The sequence below is a fragment of the Schistocerca americana genome, chromosome 8 (genome assembly GCF_021461395.2).
Source record: "Schistocerca americana isolate TAMUIC-IGC-003095 chromosome 8, iqSchAmer2.1, whole genome shotgun sequence".
NCBI classification, from domain to species: domain Eukaryota; kingdom Metazoa; phylum Arthropoda; class Insecta; order Orthoptera; family Acrididae; genus Schistocerca; species Schistocerca americana.
The window spans coordinates 496451196-496476757 of NC_060126.1; positions in this window are offsets into that span (position 1 = coordinate 496451196).

Genomic DNA, 25562 nt, shown 5'->3' on the forward strand with positions numbered 1-25562 from the left:
TCGTCTTCATCTACTTCCACCTTCACCTTTCATAATGTCACTAACAAACTGGTGTTATTTAAACACAAACCTTGCGCCTCTCTGCCTTTACTTTCCTGCTCAGCACTAGCTTGCCATGAGAGCTCTAGTGAAACAGAAGGTTTTCTTTTCTCCGCATATTTAATTGATTTGATAGATGCAGCATCAATATTTCTTGTAGTTATGCATTGTTTCAAAATTTTGAATTTTCCGTCCATTCACCCCTGGTTTGCCATTTGGGCATCTTTATGTACTGTAAAAATATGTTTTAACTGATGAACGGCAGATGTTTCCCATCAAACGTAATGGATTGTCGTTTCTTTGTAGGATCATACATTTATTAAAAAGTTTGTGAAGTACAGGATGTTTCCCGATTTCCTGTTATTTATGTTTCCTGCTACCCCTGATGGTATTAATTGGTACCCTCATGACACTGCCTGATTAAGGAGTATCTGTGAATCAACTAGGAAGATAGTTCATTCATCGGTATTGAATGTAATGTGTGAATACAATTTCACATGTCGCGTATCGTCTAAAACATAGGAAACGGCTGCATTACAGCAACACATAGGTCAGTTTGCCCCATGTAGGCCGTCCGTCTAAGTTCTGTGGATGAGCGGCGTGGTGCAGTAGGCCCCGCTCATACTCCGGACGAGAGGAGATACAATCCGCTTCAAGTCATGCAGAGTTAGGTGTTTCGTAGTTTCCCTAAGTAGATTAAGGGAAATAAAATAACAGAATAGTTCCTGCGGAAACGATACTGCTGATACTAATTTCATGTGATATTATGGTCCTATGACTTCATAGTCGAGAGCACGTTAGCCACTAATATTTGATGCGATGTTGGGTCTTACGAGCGCCTGTCGCGCTACATTGGTTCCTTGTCAATATCTTGTATGTTCAATGATGTAATTTAGGATTACATATTGTACTATCGTCCAGATATCGCAGTACCATACCAAAGTCGGCAAGGCGAAATACGGCAGGCATTAGTGAGGGTTCGCTACAATCTGCAGCGACGTACGAGAGGCGCTCCTGAAGACCACGCTGCTCTCCTCCAACACTGGAGAGTCCTGATTACAGTGTCGAGCGTGCCAAAGCTCAGCCAATTCGAGACCTCAGCTACAGCAATCAGGGTCACTGTAGCTGAAGTCTCGAGTTGATAAAATATGTGATGTGTTGTACTTCCGTAATGCTATATTTGGTGCCGCAAGAGAACAGTTGTTAATAAGTGCATCAGGTGATGCCTTGCTAGTCAAGGACAGTTGTAACTTATTCACATAACATGTGGAAAAGAAATGTATCAAAGTTAAGCAAATATTTTATTCGTTTATGTAATAAAGTGAACTCATTTTGCATATGTTCTAATTTGATCAGCCTTCTCCCAGAGCAGTCTAAGAATCCACAGTTTTCGCTGCAAGAAAATAGTTTCTCCTTATCACAACATATACTACTGAAACGACTGGTGAGATACTCTTTCATTACTGTAATAATTGGCGCTACTCTACTAATTATTTGATGAACATAACGCAACTGTGTACTGCCAACTGCTCCAACATTCAGTCAATGTGTAATAATGCATCGATCTGTACAGGTGATATTAGTCGGTGAGTGTCAATGCTAAGAATGGGATTACAGTGGGAGCTAGTAGTCTACATGACAACTCGAGCCACTGTCCAGGGCAGTCTACTTTCAGCTGTGGTACCGTGCGGACGGGCTCGGTGTACCGAGCAGTGAACCACAGGCGTTGTTGTTGTTAACCCGATAGAGCGTGATCGTGCGTCGTTGTATTGACTTACAGCACCGGTACCGAACCTCCATGGCTTTATCGTATCGACAAGCCACAGTCAGACTAACGTTCAACGCATCGTACACGAGACCGAAAGAGCATGAAATAGAACGCTTCCTTCGAGACGTCAAGAACATAGAACCGAAAGAATTGATAGGCTTCCTTTTGTCTGTTGTATCCAGCACAGTGTACCTCAATGGCACACACTTTGTTGTGCATACAAAGGTTATGCCACTCTATCTCCCAAAGGCGAAAAGCCTTGCGGCTTGATATTGAACGTAGGCCAATCTCAGAGGTGCCGATCTCCAGGGGCAGTTTCCGCGTAGCCTGTTTGGCCATCCTGTCAGCTAATTCGTTGCCTGAGATTCCGATATGTCATGGGTTCATGGGGTCCACACAAACACTACGGAACGACTGCACCGTTCCAGGGCATAGATGGACTCCTGGCTGGTCGCTACCAAAGGATGCCGAGTGTAGCACTGGTCGATAGCTTGGAAACTGCTCAAGGAGTCAGTACAGAGTAGAAAGGACTCGCCAGGGCATGAGGGGATGTGCGCAAGAGCTCGAGAGATGGCCCCTGGATCTGCAGTGAAAACACTGCAGCCATCTGGCAAGGACTGCTGTTCAATATGGCCTTTATGAACATAGGCGAAGAGAACATGACCATCAGCCATCGAGCCGTCGGTGTAAACCACTTCAGGGCCGCGGGACATAGCAAGAATCGAGAGGAAGTGACAGCAGAGAGCTGCGGGAGTAACTGAGTCCTTAGGGCCATGCGAAAGGTCCAGACGAAGCCGCGGCCTAGGTATACACCATGGAGGCGTACACCGATGGACTTGGAGGGGCAGTGGTAAAGAAAAGGCCTCTAGTTCACACACGAGGGATAGGGAACCAACTCTGATTGTAAGCCATGACCTGGGTCGCCAATGCAGGACATGAATCGCTGTTGGTGGGAACAGGAGTCCGTAATTAGGATGCTCAGGAGGATTACGAATGTGTGCAACGTAACTGGCGAGCAGTTGCGCACGCCTAACCTTCAATGGATGGACTCCGGCCTCCACCAGGACGCTATTCATCGGACTCGACCTAAAAGCTCACGTCGCTAGTCGAACGCCACAGTGGTGCACTGGGTCGACTAAACGCAAGGCTGACGGCGCCGCCGAACCATAAACCACCCTCCCACAGTCAAAGCGCGATTGAACAACGTCTCTGTAGAGCTGCAGCAGCGTAGAGCGATCTGAAACTCAGCTGGTGTTGCTGAGGCAGCGGAGGGCACTGAGGTGCTGCCAGCACTTCTGCTTAAGCTGACGAAGGTGAGGAAGCCAAGTCAATCGGGCGTCCAAAACCAGTCCTAAGAATGATTATGCCTGCACTACAGACAGTGGATCGTCATTAAGATGAAGTTTTAGTTGCGGATGACAGGTACGACGCACGATTTTGCGGCTGAAAACTGGAAGTCATGGGCTAGAGCCCATGACTGCGCCCCTCTGCAGCATCAGACTGAAGAGCAGTACGAAATGCATAAATCATCTGCATACAGAGAAGATGAGACGGACGGCCCTGCTAGACCGTTAATGGCCACTAAAAATAGAGATACACTCAATACAGAGCCCTGTGGGACCCCATTCTCCTGGATATGTGGGGATCTATGGGATGCACCAACTTGGACACAGAAAGCACGGAGCGACAGGAAATTTGAGAAAAAATAGGGAGCGGGCCCTGGAGACCCACTCATATAATGTGGCAAGGATATGATGTCGCCAGGTCATGTCGTAAGCTTTTCGTAAATGAAAAATCGGCGACCAGGTGTTGGCGCCTGGAAAAGGCTGTTTCGATAGCAGACTCGAGGGACACATGATAATCAGTGGTAGAGCGACCCTGGCGGAAACCGCTCTGGCATGGAGCGAATAGACACAGTGACTCCAGGACCTAGCCTAACTGCCGACACACCATACATTCTAGCAGCTTACAAAGAACGTTGGTGAGGCTGATGGGCCGATAGCTATTCACATCAAGCGGGTTATTACCAGGTTTGACCACTGGGATGATGGTGCTCTCCCGCTATTGCGATGGAAAGAAGCCATCGCAACTGATCCGATTGAAGATGAGAAGGAGATGTCGCTTGTAGTAAGACGAGAGTTGTTTAATCATCTGACTGTGAATCCGATCCAGCCCAGGACCTGTGCTGGGGCAATGTGCAAGGGCGCTGAGTAGCTCCCTCAGCACCTGCGAATGATGCATGATAGGGTTCACTCTGGCTTGTAGTGAATGAGAGGACATTCTCTTCCATTCAACGTTTCAGGGTGCCAATGGCTGGGGGGTAATTCTATGACGCAGAGGCTCCAGCATAGCGGTCAGCAAAGTGTTCCTCAATCGCGTTTGCGTCAGTAAATAACACGCCATCGATGTTAACGCCAGGGACACCTGTTGGAGTCTGGTACTCAAAAACACGCCTGTTCTTCGTTCAGACTTGGAAAGGTAATGCATGGCACCCAATGGTCAAGATGTACCTCTCCCAACACTCCTGTTTCTGTCTTTTTACAAGCTGGCAAATACGTGCACAGAGCCATTTAAATACTATGAGGAGCCCCAGAGAATGGTGCTGCTCATGTCGCTGTAGAGCCAGCCTAGGCTCTTTAATGGCCTCAGCAGTTTCTGACGACCGCCAAGGTACTGTCTTTCACTGGGGCACCCTAACGAACATGTGATCGCGTTTTCCACTGTAGAAACGATCGCACTAGTTAACTACTCAACCACCACATCGGTACTACCATGTAGGGGAGAATCAACGATGAAAGCAGAGGTGAAGGCTTCTAGCCTGCCTTGTTTAAAGTCCATCTGGGTAGGCAGGCGTCCATAGGCATGACGCCAGGGAGCGACAGGAAGATGGGGAAGTGGTCTTTACCACACAAGTCATCCTGGGCTCTCCTGTGGACAGATGGGAGAAGTCCTGGGCTGCAGAGTGATAAATAAATGGCCAAGTAATTACCATGAGCCACACTGAAATGTGTGGCTACCCCAATATTTTGGAGGCAGAGGTCGATCTCGGACAATAAAGTTTCGACATCTCTACCTTGGCCAATAAGCATGTTGCCACCCCACAAGGGGTTATGTGTATTAAAATCTCCCAGAAGTAGGAAAGGTTTAGGGAGTTGATGAATCAGTGCAGCCAATACATTCAGGGGTACTGCACCATCTGGAGGAAGATATACACTGCAGACACTTGTTTCCCTTGTCTTTCGTATCTTGAGTCACAGCTTTAAGAGGAGTTTGAAGGTGCACAGGTTCAAAACATACCGAGTTCAGGACATAGACGCCAACTCGACCTGAGACTCTATTATAGCCGCTATGGTTCTTGTAATAGCCACTGCAGCCATGGGGGGCAGTGTCCCCATTGCCAGAAACCAGGTTCCCTAGAGGGCAATGGAGAAAGCAGGTGTAAGGCTTAACAGTTGTTGTAGCTCAGCCAGGCAGTGGAAAAAACTGCCCCAATTCCTTTGGAGGATGATGTGATCATGAGACGGGGAAGGCATGAACGCTCAAGGAGGCAGTTTATGCATCACGGTCACATGGTGCCACCAACCTAGTTCCTGAGCAGTCTATATCAATTGTGACTGAGTATCCAGCGATATTGGTCCTCAGTGGATGCTAGAATCTCCACCTCATCCTCGGACGCAGAGCTTGTAGGTAGCAGTGGTGTGTGTAACACCGCAACTTCCTTGGTGTTGGCGGTCTTCTTTCTGGATTTCTCTCGCTACTCCTTGGGTTTCTCTGGCTGGGAGGGCTTCACTGATTCAGTCTCCAGGACTGAGGAGGATCATCAAGCACTATGCCCAACTGTGTTTGGACACTTCAGCGACTGGCCAGTGTCATCTTTCCCACTAATAGAAACCTGGGAAGGGAGGGACCCAAAAGTCCCCTTCCAAGCGAGAGGAGCCAAAGAAGACTTACGCTTCTCTGGCTGAGAAGTGGGGTCTGATATCCCCAACGGTTGGGGGGTGGGGGCAGCGCTCCCAAGGTAGGTGGTGTGGGAGCAACAGGAAGGGATATGAACCACAACATCAAGAAGGCATGTGTAGTCTTATGGCCCTATAGCCAACTGGAATAGGTGGAACAGATGGGGCGAGAACTGTTCTTGTAGTGGCGGCATAAAAAGATGTCATAGGTACAGGATGTAGGCGGTCAAATTTCCTCTTAGCCTCAGTGCTGGTCAGTCGGTCTGGAGTCTTGTATTCCATAATTTTCCTTTGCTTCTGGAGAAAGGGGAATGGTGCTCTAAGCAGTTGACACAGATGGGAGGTGAGGCACATGAAGCATTGGGATCTGATTGGATGTCCGCAGTCGCGACATATGACGCTGGAAGTACAACTGGAAGACATATACCTGAACTTCCAAAACTTAAAGCACCACATAGGGGGAGGGATATATAGCTTGACATCACACCAGTGTACCATCATCTTGACCTTCTCGGGTAATGTATCAACCTCGAAGGCCAAGATGAAGGCACCAGTGGCTAACTGGTTATCCTTTGGCCCTGTATGTATGCGCCAGAATTAATGAACACCTTGTCGCTCTAAGTTGGTGCACAGCTCGTGAAACGTCCCCATAAAACAATTATACATGACTGTCCTTAACCTGACACACAATATTTTTTAGCGCAACGCAATCTGACTTTCAAAATTTCCTACTAAAGAATGGCCCTGACTAACATTTAACTATACCTTTCACAAATCACTTACCTCACAAAAATCTTCGCTGCTCAAGCTACTGCAATACAGCGAGCGCCACTACTGCCAGCTAAATAAAAGATTCAAACTACTGAAGGCACTAACTACTGATAGGGGTAGTTAGCAAATGAAAGATATTAATAGAGAGCAAACAATGTATTTACCTTAATATCATCACAAATCATAATATATATATATATATATCAGTTCATGACAAACTGCAAACCTCCGCCATCTCTCTCCCCACATCCACCACTGCTGGCGGCTCACCTCCAACTGCGCAACGTTACGCGCTGTTCACAGCCAGCTGCCGCTGCCCAACACTACAATGGCAGACAACAATGCAAACTAGCCACAGACTGCACACAGCACAGCCAGTGATTTTCATATTGAGCGCTACGTAACGTTGCCAATAAGAAAACATAAACAGCCTACTTACATAGAGAAAACATAAACAGCCTACTTACATACAGAAAACATAAACAGCCTACTTACATAGCCCCCATGCTCCCCACAAAAAATTTTTACAAATGGTGTTGGGCACTGGCCAATACAGATTTGACAAAAATTTTTCACAATTACAGTAACAAAGATATAAAATGCACACACTTATTGATACAATGTTGGTCAAAAGCTAAAATTTTCTCACAGTCTATAAAGACAGTCTTGATCATTCATCACAGTGAAACTGCCGTTTCTTTTCTCAAAGTCTGAGCAGTAAAAGACAATGCACACAGAAGTAGTGGATTTCCATGCAGTCTTGAAGAAGTAGTGTTGTCCTTCCAACGGAAAGACAGTGCTGACTCTTGACATGCTGACAGGTAATGGGCCACAACAGAGCAAACCCACAGCAGAGTTCATTCGACGTTTTGAAGAATATTGTTAGGTAGGTCATCACAGAGCAGACCCACTGGAGTCCTGGTAGAGATTGTGGTATTGGTGGGCCACCAGAGGTGCAGACCCACTGCAGTCCTTGTAGAAATAATGGCGTTGGTAGGTCATCATAGATGCAGACCCACTGTAGTCCTTGTAGAGATAATGGTATTGGTGGGCCACCAGAGGTGCAGACCCACTGTAGTCCTGGTAGAGACGGCCAGCAGCCATCCGTTGCGACTGTGCAGGTGCACAATCACCATCGAAGATTCTTGCAGAGAATATAGCAAGTCCATAAACCACCACTTGTGCACTCAGAAAGTTTTTCTTTTAATTGTCCTTAGAACCAGCAATGCTGTTATCCAGTCCCTTGCTGAATTACCAACACACGTGCAAACACTAACAGTCCCTACTTCTCATATATTGTCCACATACTATGACCAACAGAAACGTGTGCAGTGAAATGTAACTAACAAGTTAATAATGTCATGAACTGGTGACAATTACATTTTTATAACATAAGAATACAATTACAAAGGTACAAAATACATCATTAAAAACATAATAATACAGATAACATTTGTAGTACAGGCTTTACAAAAGAATAGAAATAAACATATACATGAGTGTTACAAAAATAGTGACATAAGTACATACATAAAATAATGAGAATAGTTTTCGAAACATTAATTTCACACATGAACATTGAAACAGAACAGAATTGTAAACAACTTTACAAAGAAAATAACATATTATTAATGCAACTTATATTTGAGGATAACAGTATTCCTCCTCATAGTGAATATAGCTTAGTATTAGAAGAGAAAAAAATTCTATGAAACAGTACACAGAGACAGGAAGAAAACAAATACTCAAGGGTACACAAACACATAGTGGGATAACACCAATAGGAAAGGACAGGGTTCGTTTTCAGTGTAACATTTGGTACTGCAGTCCAACCCAAAACTTCATATATCTTTCCTCTTATTTCATCCTTTGTTTCCACCAAAAAAAATTCTATCTAAGCATGCTTTCTGTATTTATATGTTCACACATTTCTTACCTCAACATTTATTTCCAAGAAAATCCTACCTAAACCTGTTTTCTCAATGCATTTCTTCCAATTCATCGCAACTCATTCTCTTAGAGGCTACCCCCTCTTAAGCTAACTTAAATCTACTGAGCTCAGATGCTAAACTAAGGGACGAGGCAATGCAGCAGCACAAAATAAGTAACACAAACAGCAATGACCAAAAAATTGGAAAATTGCAAAGCAAGCTACAGTAAATCTAAATTAACAGATAAAATGCAAAATTACAACTAATATGAGCCAATGAGCAGCAACAAAAAAAAATCAGTTGTAAAACTGGCTTAACAGAGTAATGTAATGTGAAATTTAGTAGCACTATGCCTGGCAAACAGCAACAGCAAATGCAATAACTTATATCTAAACATGACATAGCTCAAGCAGAAAAAATAATACAGTAAAAACAACAATGCAGATAAGGGAAATGTATATTCACATCTTAATATCTATGTAATTAAAGTGGTGCACCACAAGAAGTTATTCTACCAAAAAGTTACCAATTACTTGAAAAGAAAATTATGAATGCAGTTACTAGTTCCTTCTTATTGTTCTTTCCTTTCCAAGTGCTCCTTTTTTAAAGAATGTGGATCATAAAATAATTATTTAATAGATCTGTTGACAGAAAGTGTTCACATTAGCAAATGCATTTTATTTTATAAAAGCAATGCTGCAACACAGCTGGAAACCAGATATCAAGTGAAATAAGCAATTACGCAAACCAAAGCATAAAAACATCATTCAATAGTCATGTGGCATTTCGTAAGTCAGTAGCTCTCAACTCTCATAGAAAGACACTTGTCATAATCAGGTGTGCAGATGTACGAATATTTCCCATCAATTCATAAGCATTTCAGCAATTAGCACAAAGTGCGAGTAATCATATGTTTTCAAGTAACGAGGGTGTCGCATTAGCGATGAAAGGCACACCCTAATGGCTTGTTCTCCAGGTGTTTTCCTGTGCTCTGAAAGGCACGCGCTAATGGCTTTTTCTCCAGGCGTCTGACACAGCTGGGTGCCCACGACGCATTATGTGTAGGTGGTCCGTTAACTTTCTTACGGAAATATTTACGACAGCAGTTTCCGCTACAGAGACAGTCGCATATAAAAATATTTCACAGGTCAAGAATTTGCGTTACAAATCTGTAGAAACAAAATGCTATTGATATAACAGTGTCCAAAAAATTTTCGTCTGCATTGTAATACATTCACGAATATACACACACATTTCATAACTCCTAAAGTACGTTTCTTGGTTTCCAACAACCTTTTCATAAATCAGAGTCCCTAACCCCTACTCCTTATTCCTTACCTTATTACACATATACATATTCATATTCATCAACACGTCTTCAATATTTCATCATAATAGCTACATAGCATAATCAGCAGGGTCGCCATATGAAACGTCCCCATAAAACAATTATACATGACTGTCCTTAGCCTGACACACAATATTTTTTAGCGCAACGCAATCTGACTTTCAAAATTTCCTACTAAAGAATGGCCCTGACTAACATTTAACTATACCTTTCACAAATCACTTACCTCACAAAAATCTTCGCTGCTCAAGCTACTGCAATACAGCGAGCGCCACTACTGCCAGCTAAATAAAAGATTCAAACTACTGAAGGCACTAACTACTGATAGGGGTAGTTAGCAAATGAAAGATATTAATAGAGAGCAAACAATGTATTTACCTTAATATCATCACAAATCATAATATATATATATATCAGTTCATGACAAACTGCAAACCTCCGCCATCTCTCTCCCCACATCCACCACTGCTGGCGGCTCACCTCCAACTGCGCAACGTTACGCGCTGTTCACAGCCAGCTGCCGCTGCCCAACACTACAATGGCAGACAACAATGCAAACTAGCCACAGACTGCACACAGCACAGCCAGTGATTTTCATATTGAGCGCTACGTAACGTTGCCAATAAGAAAACATAAACAGCCTACTTACATAGAGAAAACATAAACAGCCTACTTACATACAGAAAACATAAACAGCCTACTTACACTCGTCATCAGACTGCAAAAGAAATATAATGCCCTGGACTACATTTAAGCTCTTATGGGGTGTGATGGCACCACAAACATCCGCCAGCTTGTCACAGGCGAGTAGTGTCCTTGACTGCGCAGAGGATGCTGTTTTTATCAAGACTGACTCCAATCGCATATTGGACAATCCCTCCACCTCCCCAAAACTTGTCCTCTAAATGCTCAACAAAAAACTGAGGCTTGATTGCCATGGAAGATGCCCCAACAGCTCTCCTACATTCAAGGCAATGGGGCAAATAAGAGTCACTGCCATCCTTAGCCTGGCGTTCCTCCCATGGTGTGGCCAGGAAAGGAACTATTTTGGGGTCATACTTATTCGCACTGTAGTTAGACCTCGACCTCATAAAGGCTGCTGGCGTTGGGACACAAGTAACAGATGACGTAGTGCACTTCATGGCGCGTCTTCCACCCTGATGCCACCCACTCCGACCAGGGACCCTCCTCACAGGTGCCCCCCAGCCTCAGCAAGGGCCACCTGGCTGGATGGCCATTGCTGGGAGTCCCAATGCCCCAGTGAGATGGGCAACTACTCCTTGGCATATGTGGTGTGTTAACGACGCAGGCATCAGCAGAGCGATCCCTGTGCAGTCAGGGGGATACAACCAACAGGGTACATGGCGGCCCCACTACAACAGACTGACTGGCTACCATGCCAGATACGAGGTTCGAGAAAGTCCATGGTCATCGTCAGTGGAGAAAACGATGGATGGGCGAAAACGCACCCAAGAAGGTATCTTCACCCAACAGCTGGAGAATGAGCAGAACTACAGAGCCACAATTACAAAAATGATGTAGGTCTGAGTGCACGATGGGCACGATGCACCAAGTAAGGCGCCCATCCACAATTGGCTGGCTCTTCTGGAAAATCAGGGAAAATGGAGGTCAGACCCTACAGGGGACCATCACATCAAGGCCAAAACGTGTGAGACTTCTTTTAGTCGCCTCTTACGACAGGCGGGAATACCTTGGTCCTAGTCCAACCCCAGGACCCGCAGAGTGGGGGAGGGGGGGGGCCGAGATGAACGTCATCAACTGCCTAAAAGGCGTGGCCCTTTACTAGAGACATAAGGGCGCATTGGACTTTTGGTACCTGCTGATGAAGACATGCAGCTTTCAGCCGCCACCCGAAGTACAGGGCCCATTCGCTAATTATTTAGGCTCACTATTTGTGGGCCCTCCTGCTCACTGAGGCGTTCCAGGTATGAGACACTGAACCTGAAGAAGAATACTGGCGCGTATTGATCAACTACGGACAGAATAGGGGGGGGGGGGGGGGGGGCTACCAACAGACGAGAAGACAACTCGGACGCTCAGCTACTGCAGTTGAATGATCCTTTTTTAATAAAAAAGTAAATCAGTCAAAAAAAATGCCAAAAAATGAAATAAAATAAATAAATGAACACAGACAAACCCGCTGAGTTCTCTCCCTGATCCTTTGCAGGTATACGCGTTTATCGGTGGAGTCAGGGAACGCCGGTCGGCCTACTAGTCAAGGTGCAGCAGTGCTACTACAACTATAACGACACCCGCGCTCCATTAGCTCTGCAGTCTATCTCACACAACTTTAAACAAACTATTCGGTAAGGCAATTGTTTTTCGTTATTAGTGAATTTGTATGTCAGCTTCTACATCTACATCTACTACATCTACATCTACATCCATACTCCGCAAGCCACCTGACGGTGTGTGGCGGAGGGTACCTTGAGTACCTCTATCGGTTCCCCTTCTATTCCAGTCTCGTATTGTTCGTGGAAAGAAGGATTGTCGGTATGCCTCTGTGTGGGCTCTAATCTCTCTGATTTTATCTTCACGGTCTCTTCGCGAGATATACGTAGGAGGGAGCAATATACTGCTTGACTCTTCGGCGAAGGTATGTTCTCGAAACTTTGACAAAAGCCCGTACCGAGCTACTGAGCGTCTCTTCTGCAGAGTCTTCCACTGGAGTTTATCTATCATCTCCGTAACGCTTTCGCGATTACTAAATGATCCTGTAACGAAGCGCGCTGCTCTCCGTTGGATCTTCTCTATATCTTCTATCAACCATATCTGGTATGGATCCCACACTGCTGAGCAGTATTCAAGCAGTGGGCGAACAAGCGTACTGTAACCTACTTCCTTTGTTTTCGGATTGCATTTCCTTAGGCTTCTTCCAATGAATCTCAGACTGGCATCTGCTTTACCGACGATCAACATTATATGATCATTCCATTTTAAATCACTCCTAATGCGTACTCCCAGATAATTTATGGTATTAACTGCTTCCAGTTGCTGACCTGCTATTTTGTAGCTAAATGATAAAGGATCTGTCTTTCTGCGTATTCGCAGCACAATACACATGTCTACATTGAGATTCAATTGCCATTCCCTGCACCATGCGTCAATTCGCTGCAGATCCTCCTGCATTTCAGTACAATTTTCCATTGTTACAACCTCTCGATACACCACAGCATCATCCGCAAAAAGCCTCACTGAACTTCCGATGTCATCCACAAGGTCATTTATGTATATTGTGAATAGCAACGGTCCTATGACACTCACCTGCGGCACATCTGAAATCACTCTTACTTCGGAAGACTTCTCTCCATTGAGAATGACATGCTGCGTCCTGTTATCTAGGAACTCCTCAATCCAATCACACAATTGGTCTGATAGTCCATATGCTCTTACTTTGTTCATTGAACGACTGTGGGGAACTGTATCGAACGCCTTACGGAAGTCAAGAAACACGGCATCTACCTGTGAACCCATGTCTATGGCCCTCTGAGTCTCGTGGACGGATAGCGCGAGCTGGGTTTCACATGACCGTCTTTTTCGAAACCCACGCTGATTCCTACAGAGTAGATTTCTTGTCTCCAGAAAAGTCATTATACTCGAACACAAACGGTGGTTTATTACGTGAAAACACACCACGTCACTAGTTCATGAAAAGCTCATCTTCGATATATAAAAGTGTCCATTATTTCGTTAGCAGTCACACTTGTCGTTTTCCCGTTTAATTAACAGACTACGGGAAATTAGGAAAGTTTGCAGCTATAAATAGGGGCTGCTATGATATAACTTTTTGTGCATATTACATCACATATTGCTGCCTATGAAATTTAGCAAACAAATTGAATTTTTCTTTAAACTTAGTAGGAGAGCCGTATGTAACTCGAATCTCGATAAAGTGATTTATTTTTAAAGTTAGTTCACTGCGCTTGAGCACGCTAATGTAGAGCGAGAATTATATGCTTATAACATCTGTTGTATCTCCTAAGCTCTTTGACGTATCTAACCAGTTTTTGCTCAGTGGCAGCGTGCAATCAGAAAATATTTTCCCATGGAGTTTAACATGTGATTCTCACCTACCACCAAATATGGGTAACTACAGAATTTTTCAATGTACTAACGTAATTTTTACGGGTCATCGATATTTGCACCAACATAAGTGAATAAATTACATATCTGAACCCTCAGCTGTCTTTATTTTAAACGAAATTCAACCGGGTTTGCTTTTGTTCTACCTTCACGTATGAAGGGTTAAAATGGTTTAAGCCACCACATTGCATTAGTCGTTATTTAAAATGTGTCGTGCATGCCATGAACGTGGGTTAAACGATTTATGCCCTTCATCCATGAAGATGGTCCAAGACTGAAACCTGTAGAATTTGGGTTTAAAATAAAAACAGCTCATGGTTCAGATATGCATTTTATACATTACTTAACGGCTGTTGGCAGTCATCTTCCAAAAGTGTTTAAAATAAACTACACGTTCATTTATATATCGAAGATGAGCTTTTCATGAACTAGTGACGTGGTGTGTTTTCACGTAATAAACCACAGTTTCAAGATTATGTCTCTGAGAACTAACATGTTACTGACGCAAAATGGTGTAAACAGTGAATTGTGATGGAAAAAGTAGTGTTACACCTATTATCTCTCCTGAATATTAGTGTGACGTGTGCACCTTTCTTTGGATACGGATCTTTCGTCGAGAGAGCGGTTGTATATAATTGTTAAGTACGGAGCTATTGCATCAGCAATCTCTGAAAGGAACTTAATTCGTATACAGTCTGGACCGGAACTGAAGTGTTGGCAGAAGAGCAAACACTGTGTTGCTAGAGGAGCCCGAAGTGCACGCGTTTAATCACACGCTGACTGGCGCGAGGTCTGGAACAGTTAAGGGAATTAATAGTAGCAAATAAAGTACGTAGTTGATATAATACTTAACTTTAATCCACAATTGTAGAACATCTCTCGTTACTGTACATGCTACACAATATTAATTATCAAATGCTATGGCGCCTTGCTAGGTCGTAGCAAATGACGTAGCTGAAGGCTATGCTAACTATCGTCTCGGCAAATGAGAGCGTAGTTGTCAGTGAACCATTGCTATGAACGTCGGCTGTACAACTGGGGCGAGTGCTAGTAAGTCTCTCTAGACCTGCCGTGTGGTGGCGCTCGGTCTGCAATCACTGACAGTGGCGACACGCGGGTCCGACATATACTACCGGACCGCGGCCTATTTAAAGGCTACCACCTAGCAAGTGTGGTGTCTGGCGGTGACACCACAGGAACACCTGCTTTCATGAAGTGATTTAAGTTGCTTCATTGCTCATGTTGGCAGCTGTTCTTCATTCGCATTCTGGAATATTTACTTCGTCTTGTTTGGTGCTGTAATTCGGAAGGGAGTGTTTAGTAACTCTGTTTTGGTAGCATTATCATGGACATTATTCCCATTGCTACCGCGCAGAGAAGGAATTGAATGTGTCTTGCCGCTCGCATACTTTACATACGAACAAAGTCTCTTTGCATTTTCTGCCATGTTTCGAAACAAAGTTTCTTTGTGGAAACACTTATACGCACCTCGCACTGTTGTCCGCGCTAAATTTCGAGCGTCTGTGAAAGGTTACCAATCTTGGAGACCTTAAGTTCGTTTAATTTTGGCGTGATTTTTCGTTGTTTCTGCAACAATATTCTGACATTTTTAGTGTACCAAGGAGAATCAGCTCCGTCGTTTGTTTGCTTATTTGGTACAAATACACTAAACCGTCCCTAAGCTGATTCTTGGGAATTAAATTTGCGTTATCAGTTAAGTCTTCCGTATTATATTAGTATTTTCACTGTTTATCCAGGCTTTTCTTAAACAATCTGTTATCTTCCTGGCGGCTAACATTTGCATGTCGGAGCAAGGCTAAAGGCCGGAAGCTTCTGTTTCACAAGAACTGCTCTCATTCAAGTATGATTCGGTTTACGCACAGTCTAGAGGGTTGTTACAGAATAATTCATTCAGTTTGAAGTGCGGTTTGTACTGTTGTGAAACTTTCTGGCAATTGAAAATGTGTGCTGCATTGAGACTCGGAGTGTTGTGTCTAGACAAGACAGCCTAGACACAATGAGAGGAAGCCGACAGGCACGCGCTAAGCCAAAGCAGGGTGCGTGAGGTCTGAAACAGGATACGTAATGAATGCTATAAAGAAATGTACGTAGCTTCTGGAATACTTAACTTTAATCCATCCTTTTGGTACATCTGGAGATTGTGGCGATACAAGTGAGACTCTTTAGATACATGCAATATTACTAATGGCGCCTTGCTAGGTCGTAGCCATTGACTTAGCTGAAGGCTATTCTAACTATCGGCTCGGCAAAGGAGCGAGGCTTCGTCAGTATAGTCGCTAGCTACGTCGTCCGTACAACTGGGCCGAGTGCTAGTCCGTCTCTAGAGACCTGCCTTGTGGTGGCGCTCGGTCTGCGATCACACAGTGGCGACACGCGGGTCCGACATGTACTAATGGACCACGGACGATTTAAAACTACCACCTAGCAAGTGTGGTGTCTGGCGGTGACACCACACGGAGCCGAAAGATAGCCTTTCACAGGCCATGTCCAGCAAAAAATGCGAGGAAGCCATCTTGAAAATTTAAAACTAGTAGGTATTGGAAGAAGTGAAGTTTAATGGGCAGAACATGAGTCTCATCTGGATACCTCAGTCGGTTAGAAAGTTATGCTCAAAAGGCAAGTTTCTGGTTTCGACACTCAGTCATATACGAAGGTTGACTGAAAAGTAATGTCTGCACCTTCGTAACTCTTCAACAGTTCGCAGCATTGGTATGGGGCACATACTGGCTTCTTCCGTAGCCTCTTCTCTACAACTCCAGTTGGCGGGAAGCCTTAGCATTGAACAGTTGTGTTGTTACAGTGTAAAGTATGGAACCCTGCACAGACATTCGGTCAATGCGATTTAAGCAATGTGCAGTCATTGAATTCTTGACTGCAGAAAGTGTCACCCCAAAGGAGATTCATAAGAGAAAGAAAGCAGTTTATAGTGATTGTGTTGATGCGAGTAATGTGCGTCGTTGAGCGAGTATGTTAAAAGATGTTGAGGCAGGAACATCTTACCTGAGTGACAAACAAAACAAACAGAGAGTCTGATGTCATGTGACAACAACCATCGAGTTTCACAAGCAGAATGTTGATTCGGGACGATCGTCGTATCACCCCGAGAGCAATTGCAAACAGTATCGGCATTTCACAAGAACGCGTGGGTCACTATATTGCTTTGCTTGGCTATCGGAAGATATGTTCACGATGGGTACCCCGGATGCTGACTCCTGAAATGGAAGTACAAAGACTTGAAATTTGGCAGGAACTCCTCTCTCGTTGTGAGAATGAATGTGATGCCTTTCTCCATCCAATTGTGACAGGAGACGAAACTTGGCTACTCCATTACGGCCCGGAGACGAAACGTCAGTCTATGGAATATCGACAAAGACTTGCCCCAGAAAAGTTCCAAAGAAATTCAAGACGCAGCCCTCAGCTGGAAAAATCACGGCCACAATGTTCTGGGACGCAGATGGTGTTATCCGTGTTGATTTCCTTGAGCGTGGAACGACAATAAATTCAGACCGTTACTTCACAACGGCTAACTAGGGTCCGAAAGGAAAAGGGAAATGTTTTCCTGCAGCGTGACAATGCCATAGCACACACTTCATGTTACAATAGAGCAGAACTTCAGAGACTGAATCTCACCACCGTACGGCATCGTCCACGCAGTCCATATTTAGCACCGTCTGACTCTCATCTGTTCCCGATAATAAAAGACGCTCTGCAGGGACGTCGTTATGCTTCTGATGAAGACGTTGAGAGAACTGTAAGACTGTGGTGGCGGAAACAGAGTGTCGACTTCTTCCATGACGGCTTCAGAAAACTTGTTCATCTTTGGCAGAAATGTATCCAATTGGGTAGTCATTATGTGGAAAAGTGACTATTGGTAATTAAAGATCTCATTCTAAAGATTATTTCTACATTTGATTTATTAAAATATTCCCATCCAAACCCAATTAACGAAGGAGGAGGCATAACTTTTCATTCAACTCTCGTATATATATATATATATATATATATATATATATACATATATACAAGGGGTGATTCATGAAGATATGCAAATATTTTAACATTTTATTCTACAACTACACTAAAGAAAAAAGTTCATACAAACATACGTCCACAAGTGTTTAGTTACGGAGTTATGGCTAATAAAATAATTGCCTGAAATTCAGCAACTTCGCTAATATGAAGCCATCGCAATACTGTGTTAGGTTAACGTAAAGCACAATTTGCATCGTTCCTATTTGTAGAGAATCCCATCTAATTCGGAAACTGAGGGAAGAGTATTGGGGAAACGACTCTAGTTGAAACCGATAAGCAATAGGATTTTATCATGATATTAAGAGCAAGACTAAAATCAAACCAAAGCGTGATATTTCAATCTCTGTGGAACTTGTAGATAAGATAAAAGGCATACCTGTCTCACGTAGTCATAAATTAGTATTTTTTGATGTCTGCAGTTCTTTTTCCAACGTACCAGTAGTGAAATGCATTGATAGTCTGACAGAGATGATGTACATGTCTAATGTCAATCCTGTGGAAATGAATGATTTGAGACTGTCTGTCCACTCAGACATGTTTAGCAGAAAATTACATCCAGTTCCTAGGGACTCTTTACAAACAGTAAACAGTTAGGTGGCTTAGCTATGGGTTTCTCTCTTAGTAAACTATTAGCTGACATATTCATGAACCATTTTGAACAACATTTTCTGAAAAAGATCTTGTGAGTGCAAATAATAAATACTGGTTTAGCTATGTAGATGATGTGCTGTGTATGTGGACTGATACTACAATACAGCTCAACATGTTTTTGCGAAACCCAATCAGTCAACATAAAAATAAACAGTTCATATTGGAGACTGGCAAAACTTTTCGGATCTTACCATCGGCATCAGTACACAGACACTTTGTTTCCAAATTTATATAAAAACTACAACTACAGACACAGCAATATATTCTTGTTCACAACACCCCATAGCTCACAAAGATGCAGCGTTCCAATCAATGATACACCGTCTCATACTTGTCCCCATTTCCAGAGATGATTTTAAAGCAGAGTTATATACAATAAAATTTATTGCCTCAACCAAGGGCTACAATCCAGTCCTGACTGACCACATCTAATATAGTAAACAAAAACTGAAAATTATACTCCTCCCCTATTCCCCATCTGCTGCCCCTTCCTCTGTCTGCAAGAAGTGGTGTACATTACCATATCTAGGAGAGGTTTCACAGATTGTCGCGCTGAAATCATGCAAGTATAGGCTATGTTATGAACAACCCAGCCCAGTGTATTTTCAATAGCAAAGATAAGGTCCAGTTATTAGCCAACAGTGGGGTGTACGAAATTAACTGTTCTGATTATGTTAAGTTTTACATTGGTTAGTGAGGCAGAGACATAGCAAGTAGGCTGGATGAATACGAACGCAACTGCAAGTTACAGAATTCTGACTCAACATTTGCTGAGGATATACTGAGGGTCACATTTATCGGCCAGACCCCATGTCCTTCACTTAGCAAACAGAGACCAAAAGCTCAACCTGCTGGGAGCCCTGGAAATTAACAAACATCTAGTTCACAGTTCAGATCTACTATTAAATGACCCGACATAGTTTAACACTTCCCCTCCCCTAGTCTTCACATAATCCTACCTATTTTCATTAGTTCCCTCACTGTTTGATCCTACATATTCCCCCATTTTCCTGTATTCATTGGGTTCTTTTATTTTATTGAAATTGCCTAGGTCATCCTTATAGACTTTTTTTACAATTATTAAGTCTTTCTTTTGACTGGTACTTGTATTACTTCGCATGTAGCTGTATACTTCTCTTGTTGTTGTCTCATGAGGTACTGTTTTTATTTTACTTGGTTCATTTGTTTAATGCAAACTGTCGCAGAGGCACACTATTGAGTGTAATGTCAATGTTTTTCCTGTTTTCTTATTTTACTGTTCAACTTTTTGCTTTTTACATTGCATTACCATCACACTGTCAAAGATGGGTATCTACTGTACGTTGTACTTCAATCTAGATGTGTAACTTCTTTTCCAGTATCGTTTAAAACACTAACGTATTACTGAAGAACAAAAACAAACTAGTGTTTTTCCTTTATTAATAGGATATACTCTTCTAGATATACAAGAACAGAGTCGAGAGCAGCCTGATGTAGAGATACAGTATTCAGTCAATGAAGAATCAGTATATACAATTGTTAAGAGACCGTGAACAGCCCACAGAGTTCAAAGTGCAGGAGGAAGATGACTTTACGTGAGAATTCAGACATATTACCGAGAGAGCTAAAACCACGACGTATTAATCGACGTGACCAAAATTGGGTGGTTGTGATGATGGCTTATCACCTGGTGGACGCTATCGTGTCATTGGAAGAGCACGACTTAGCCACAATCGCCGATTGTATACGGTGGTGCCGATAGTTAAATGTCATTCCTACATTCTCCTTGACATAATGAGTAGCAAACATTACTCTGACTGAAGGCGTCATTTGTCGAAAGTACATCTCGTGAGTATCAGGGTCGTCTTGCAGCAACCATTGGTCCGAAGAGAATCTGGAAAACTGCGACTAGGGCGGCTGTGCCCTGAGGTTTAGTGTCTTCTGCACTCCCACAGACTGGTGGGCTTCCGACCTCTATAAGAATAGTGGAGGTACCAACTGCTGGGAGGAGTCTTCAACTAGGAGTGCCTGTCTGTACTACAACAGTCGAAACACAGTCGTTTCTCGTAGTACTGTGCCCCTTCGAGGAAGAAGAAGACCCGTTTGAGTTTATGTTTGTATTAAACGGTTCCGTCGCATCACAATTTGTATTTCGGCGTACTGTTCCTCAGTACGTAACGAATCTTTCTGTTACGGCCCCTCTTCTCGCTGAAGTTTTGATCAGGGGTAAATTTTCATTCAGTCTTTGGAGGAAGTGTGTCAGCCACTAAAGAGGGGTTCGGAATCTGCAATGAAATGTACCGATTTTTAATTATCTGGGGTTTCTTTCTTGGTTAAAAGCCTGTCGCGAAAGCACATGTGAGCGTCTAGACGCGAGGCGAGCTTTGGCAGGATTGTGCCCTTACCGCTGTCTTAGGAACAACTTTGCGTTGGCTCCCGTATTGCCATTTACCTGTGTTGTGGTCGACGTGGCTCCTGGAACATTATGTTGCTAGGAGGACGCAGCGGCCAGCTCTACATGAAGTCTGCCATTACCACAACACGGCTCACAAACCTGCGGTCTGCTCATCACTGCATCTGAGAGCGTGAAGTCGTTTTCAGTGTTGGTACCTGTGATGTGCTCCGTTGTTGTCCTTTCAAAACACACGTCCCTCTGGCTTCCCCTGTACCTGCACTTAAACTGGTCACCTCTCACTCCTGTTCTCATCAGTTAACTTCATTCCAAGACAGCCTCTTTATTACTATTCTGGAGATATGGGTCTTACTCGCAGATCTGGTTTCCGCTCTGTTCTTTTCTCTCTTCCTATTCCATAGTATCCCACTTTCACTACAGACCATACTATTTTCAATTTCTGTTCTTATTATATGATACCCATTACGTAAAATTACGAGCTTTAAGAGTCTCACATTTCTAGTGTTTTAGTTTTTGTTTCAAATGTGTTTACACATTTATATTTCTGTCGCGTATCTGCTCATGTGGTTTTGTAATTGACGGCTGCAGCAGCAGCGTTTAAGGTCCTATTGACGGCCGCAGCAGCAGCGTTTAAGGTCCTTCCACAAACAGTCACAAATGCACCTGTCTTCTGCTAGAACTTACACCCAATGTAAGTTCACTATTCAATAACGCATATCTTTAATGTATCCTAGACTCCATTATAGTCACCATTACGTTATGAGCGTGGGCAGTCAGCCCGTCACCTTCATACACAATCAATGTTTGGCGTCTCCATTCTGTCAATAGATTGATGTGACATTCGTGCCTGTACACCATTTAATTTTTATGTAGCAAGGATCTTCCACGCATGTTCCTCCGTTTCCTTTATTTTATATCTAAGGAACTTACTGTGGACAATCATACACTTCAATTGCTCCTTCAACATTAAATGTGGTCAGTTTACCTTTATCGCTCCACTTATACTGTTACTGAAAGTGCCTATTTTCTACAGAGGCCATCTGACCACACGTACAACATTCGCTATTCAGTTCCAACACCGTCTGGCGATTTTCCAGGAGCACCACATACTCATCCTTTACTGCGCTATGTATAAGACATTATAGTTAGGACGATGTTAATTGCACAGGTGAACCTATTAACGTGTTCAATGAAAAATGAGTTCATGATAATTCTCGTAAATTTCGCAAGTGTTCTAAAATTCCTATTGTCTGAGATGATTTTCATTATCTGTCATGTTTCGAACATATTAGTTTTAATTCCTTGTCCGCTATAGCCTGATTGACTCATTATTAACATTCCTAATGGAGTAAAATTGGATGAGCGTTAACTGTGTTGTATTCCGCTGTATCCATCACATTTTTCGTTTCTGTGACCTGTTTAAGTGATGTCTTACATATCCTACGACACTTGGGGTGTCTTCCATTGTCTTACTCGTCTCATTCTCCCGGACACTCTTCATTTCCAACGTTCAAGGACCAAGCTGCATTTTCTGTGCTTCATTTCACTACAAAATACGAGGTAACGCTGGCAGCAAAATACCGTCTCACGTACTCGTCCGCTTACCTATGCATGGTAAGACTGGTAGTACATCAGTTAATTACAGGAAGAAGTGAACCATGTCTATGCTTTCAAGCGGCTAACAGATTTGGTAAAGGCTGCCAGTCTTGCTTGCGAGATGAAAGCAGAGCTCACCATCTGCAGCATAGTCGACAGGACCGACTGCGGACCTCTGGTACAGAGCCGAGTGGAGGGTCTTAATCAGAGACTCAGACGGTTCTGCGACGGTTTAGGCTGCAGATTTCTCGACTTGCGCTATTCGGCGTTTGGGTTTCGAGTTCCGGTGAATAGGTCAGGAGTCCACTACACGCAGGAGGCTGCTACATGGGTAGCAGGGGCTGTGTGGCGTGGACTGGGCGGTTTTTTTATGTTAGAGGGTCTTGGGAAAACACAAAAAGGTCTTCAGACTCAAAGGGTGAAGGCCGAACGCAGGAAGAATATAGATGCCGGAAACATCGGTATAACAGTTGCAAATTGTCGTAGCTGTGTTGGGAAAGTACCAGAGCTCCAAGCACTAGTAGAAAACACTGATACACAAATCGTTATAGGCATTGAAAGGTGGCAGACGCCGGAAATAAGTTTAGCCGAAAATTTTGCTGCGAACTTAACGGTGTTCCGAAAGGGTGGGCTAAACATAATTGGCTGTGGCGGTTTTGTTGCTGTTACAAGTCATTAACTTTGTAGCGAAAATGAAGTAGATAGTTCCTGTGAGTTAGTGTGGACATAGGTCATTCTTGGCAACCGAAATAAAGAAAACACTGGATTCTTTTACCGACCTGCCAACTAATATGATACAAATGCTGAAAGGTTCAAAGATAACACGAGTTTAATTTCAAACACGTACACGACTCATAACTATAGTTGGTGGTGACTTTATTTCAGCGTCGATATGTTGGCAAAATAACATGTTTAAATTCGTAGGTACGTATAAAAAGTCATCCGAAATTTTGCTGAGTGCATTCTCTGAAAAACATTTCGAGAAGTTAGTTCATTGACCCACGCGAGTAATAAACGTTTGTGAAAACACGCTTTTCCTCTCAGCAACAAATGATCCTGAGCTAATAACGAGCATCAAAACGCATATAGGGATTAGTGAACACAGAGTGTTGTAGCGAGACTGAATACTGTAATCCCCAAATCCTAAAAAAATAAACGAAAAATGTACCTATTCAAAAAATCAAATAAAAATTCACTTGACGCCTTCCTGAGAGACAGTCTTCACTCCTTCCAAATTAACAGTGTGCGTGTAGAGCGGATATGGCTTGAATTCAAAGAAATAGTATCGACAGCAATTGAGAGATTTATACCAAATAAATTAACATCCAAAAGAACGCAAAATCTTCAAGACAGGCGATGTTTTACACAAGCTCGAAAATTAACGCGGACACTAATGTGAGATGTTTCCACGACGAAACTTTGCGTCGAAACCAGGCAGATAATCCAAAGAGATTCTGGTCGTAAGTAAAGTATGCTTATGAGAAGACGCAATCAATGCCTTCTCCACGCGATAGCAATAGAGACACTATCGAATACAGTGCTGCCAAAGCAGACCTACTAAACGCAGTCTTCCGAAATTACTTCGTCTTCTTTTGTGAAGGCAATACTCCAGAATTCTAATAAAGAACAGCTGACAACATGAGTAACGTAGAAGTAGGTATCCTCGAAGCTGTGAAGCAACTTAATTCAAGTAAGAAAAACATGTCAACCGATTCAGATTGTATACCAATTAGGTTCCTTTCAGAGTATGCTGATGGATTAGCTCCATACTTAATGATCACACACAACCGCTTGCTCGACGATGGATACGTACCCAGAGACAGGAAAGTTGTACAGGTCACACAAATATTCCAGAGAGGTAGTAGGAGTAATCCGTAAATTACAAGGCATCTCATTAAAGTCGATATGCAGCAGGATTTTGGAACATAGATTGTGTTCCAACATTATAATGACCTCGAAGATAATGGTTTATTGATATACAGTCAACATAGATTTAGAGAAAACATCGTTCTTATGAAACACAACTAGTTCTTTACATAGAAGAAGTATTGATAGCTACTGAGAGGTGATGTGAGATTGATTCAGTACTTCTAGATTTTCTAAACGCTTTTTATACTGTGCCGTACAATCGGCTTGTAGTGAAATTGCGTGTTTATGGAATATCATTAGTGTTATAGGCCCTCTACTGTTCTTTACCTCTATAAAAGATTTAGGAGACAATCTAAGCAGCCGACGTATATTGTTTGCAGATGATGCTGTCGTTCATCGTCTAATGAACCCATCCGAAGATGAAAAGAAACTGAAAAACGATTCATAAAAGACATCTGAATGGTACGAAAATTGGCAATTGACCCTAAATAATAAAAAGGGAAGGCAAACCAAAGACTGCGTTTTACTCTCAGAAAACTTAGAAAATGTAACAGATCTACTTAAGAGGCTGCCTACACTACGTTTACTCGTCGTCTTTTGGAGTACTGCTGCGCGGTCTGGGGCCCTTGCCACATACGATTAACGGAGTACATCGAGAAATAGGGGAGAGTGTGTCACGGACATGATACAGGATTTCCGGTGGACACCATTATATTAAAGGCGTTTTTCTTTGCGGTGAAATCTTCTCACGAAATTTCAATCACCAACTTTCTCCTCGGAACAGGAAATTCCTTTTTTGACGCCGAGCTACATAGGGAGAAATGATGGTTATATGGGAAACCAGAGCTCGGACAGATATATATCGGTATTCGCTTTGTCCACGCGCTGTTCGGGACTGGAATAATAGACTATTATTGTGAAGGTGGTTCGGTGAACCCTCTGCCAGGCACTTAAGTATAATTTTTGAGTATCCATATAGACGTAGATGTACATGAATGTACAGCAGTGTTGTATTTACCAAATACTGTACTTGGTGTCAAACATAAATACGTGGCTGGAAGAGAACCCTCTAATTCCGAAAGTG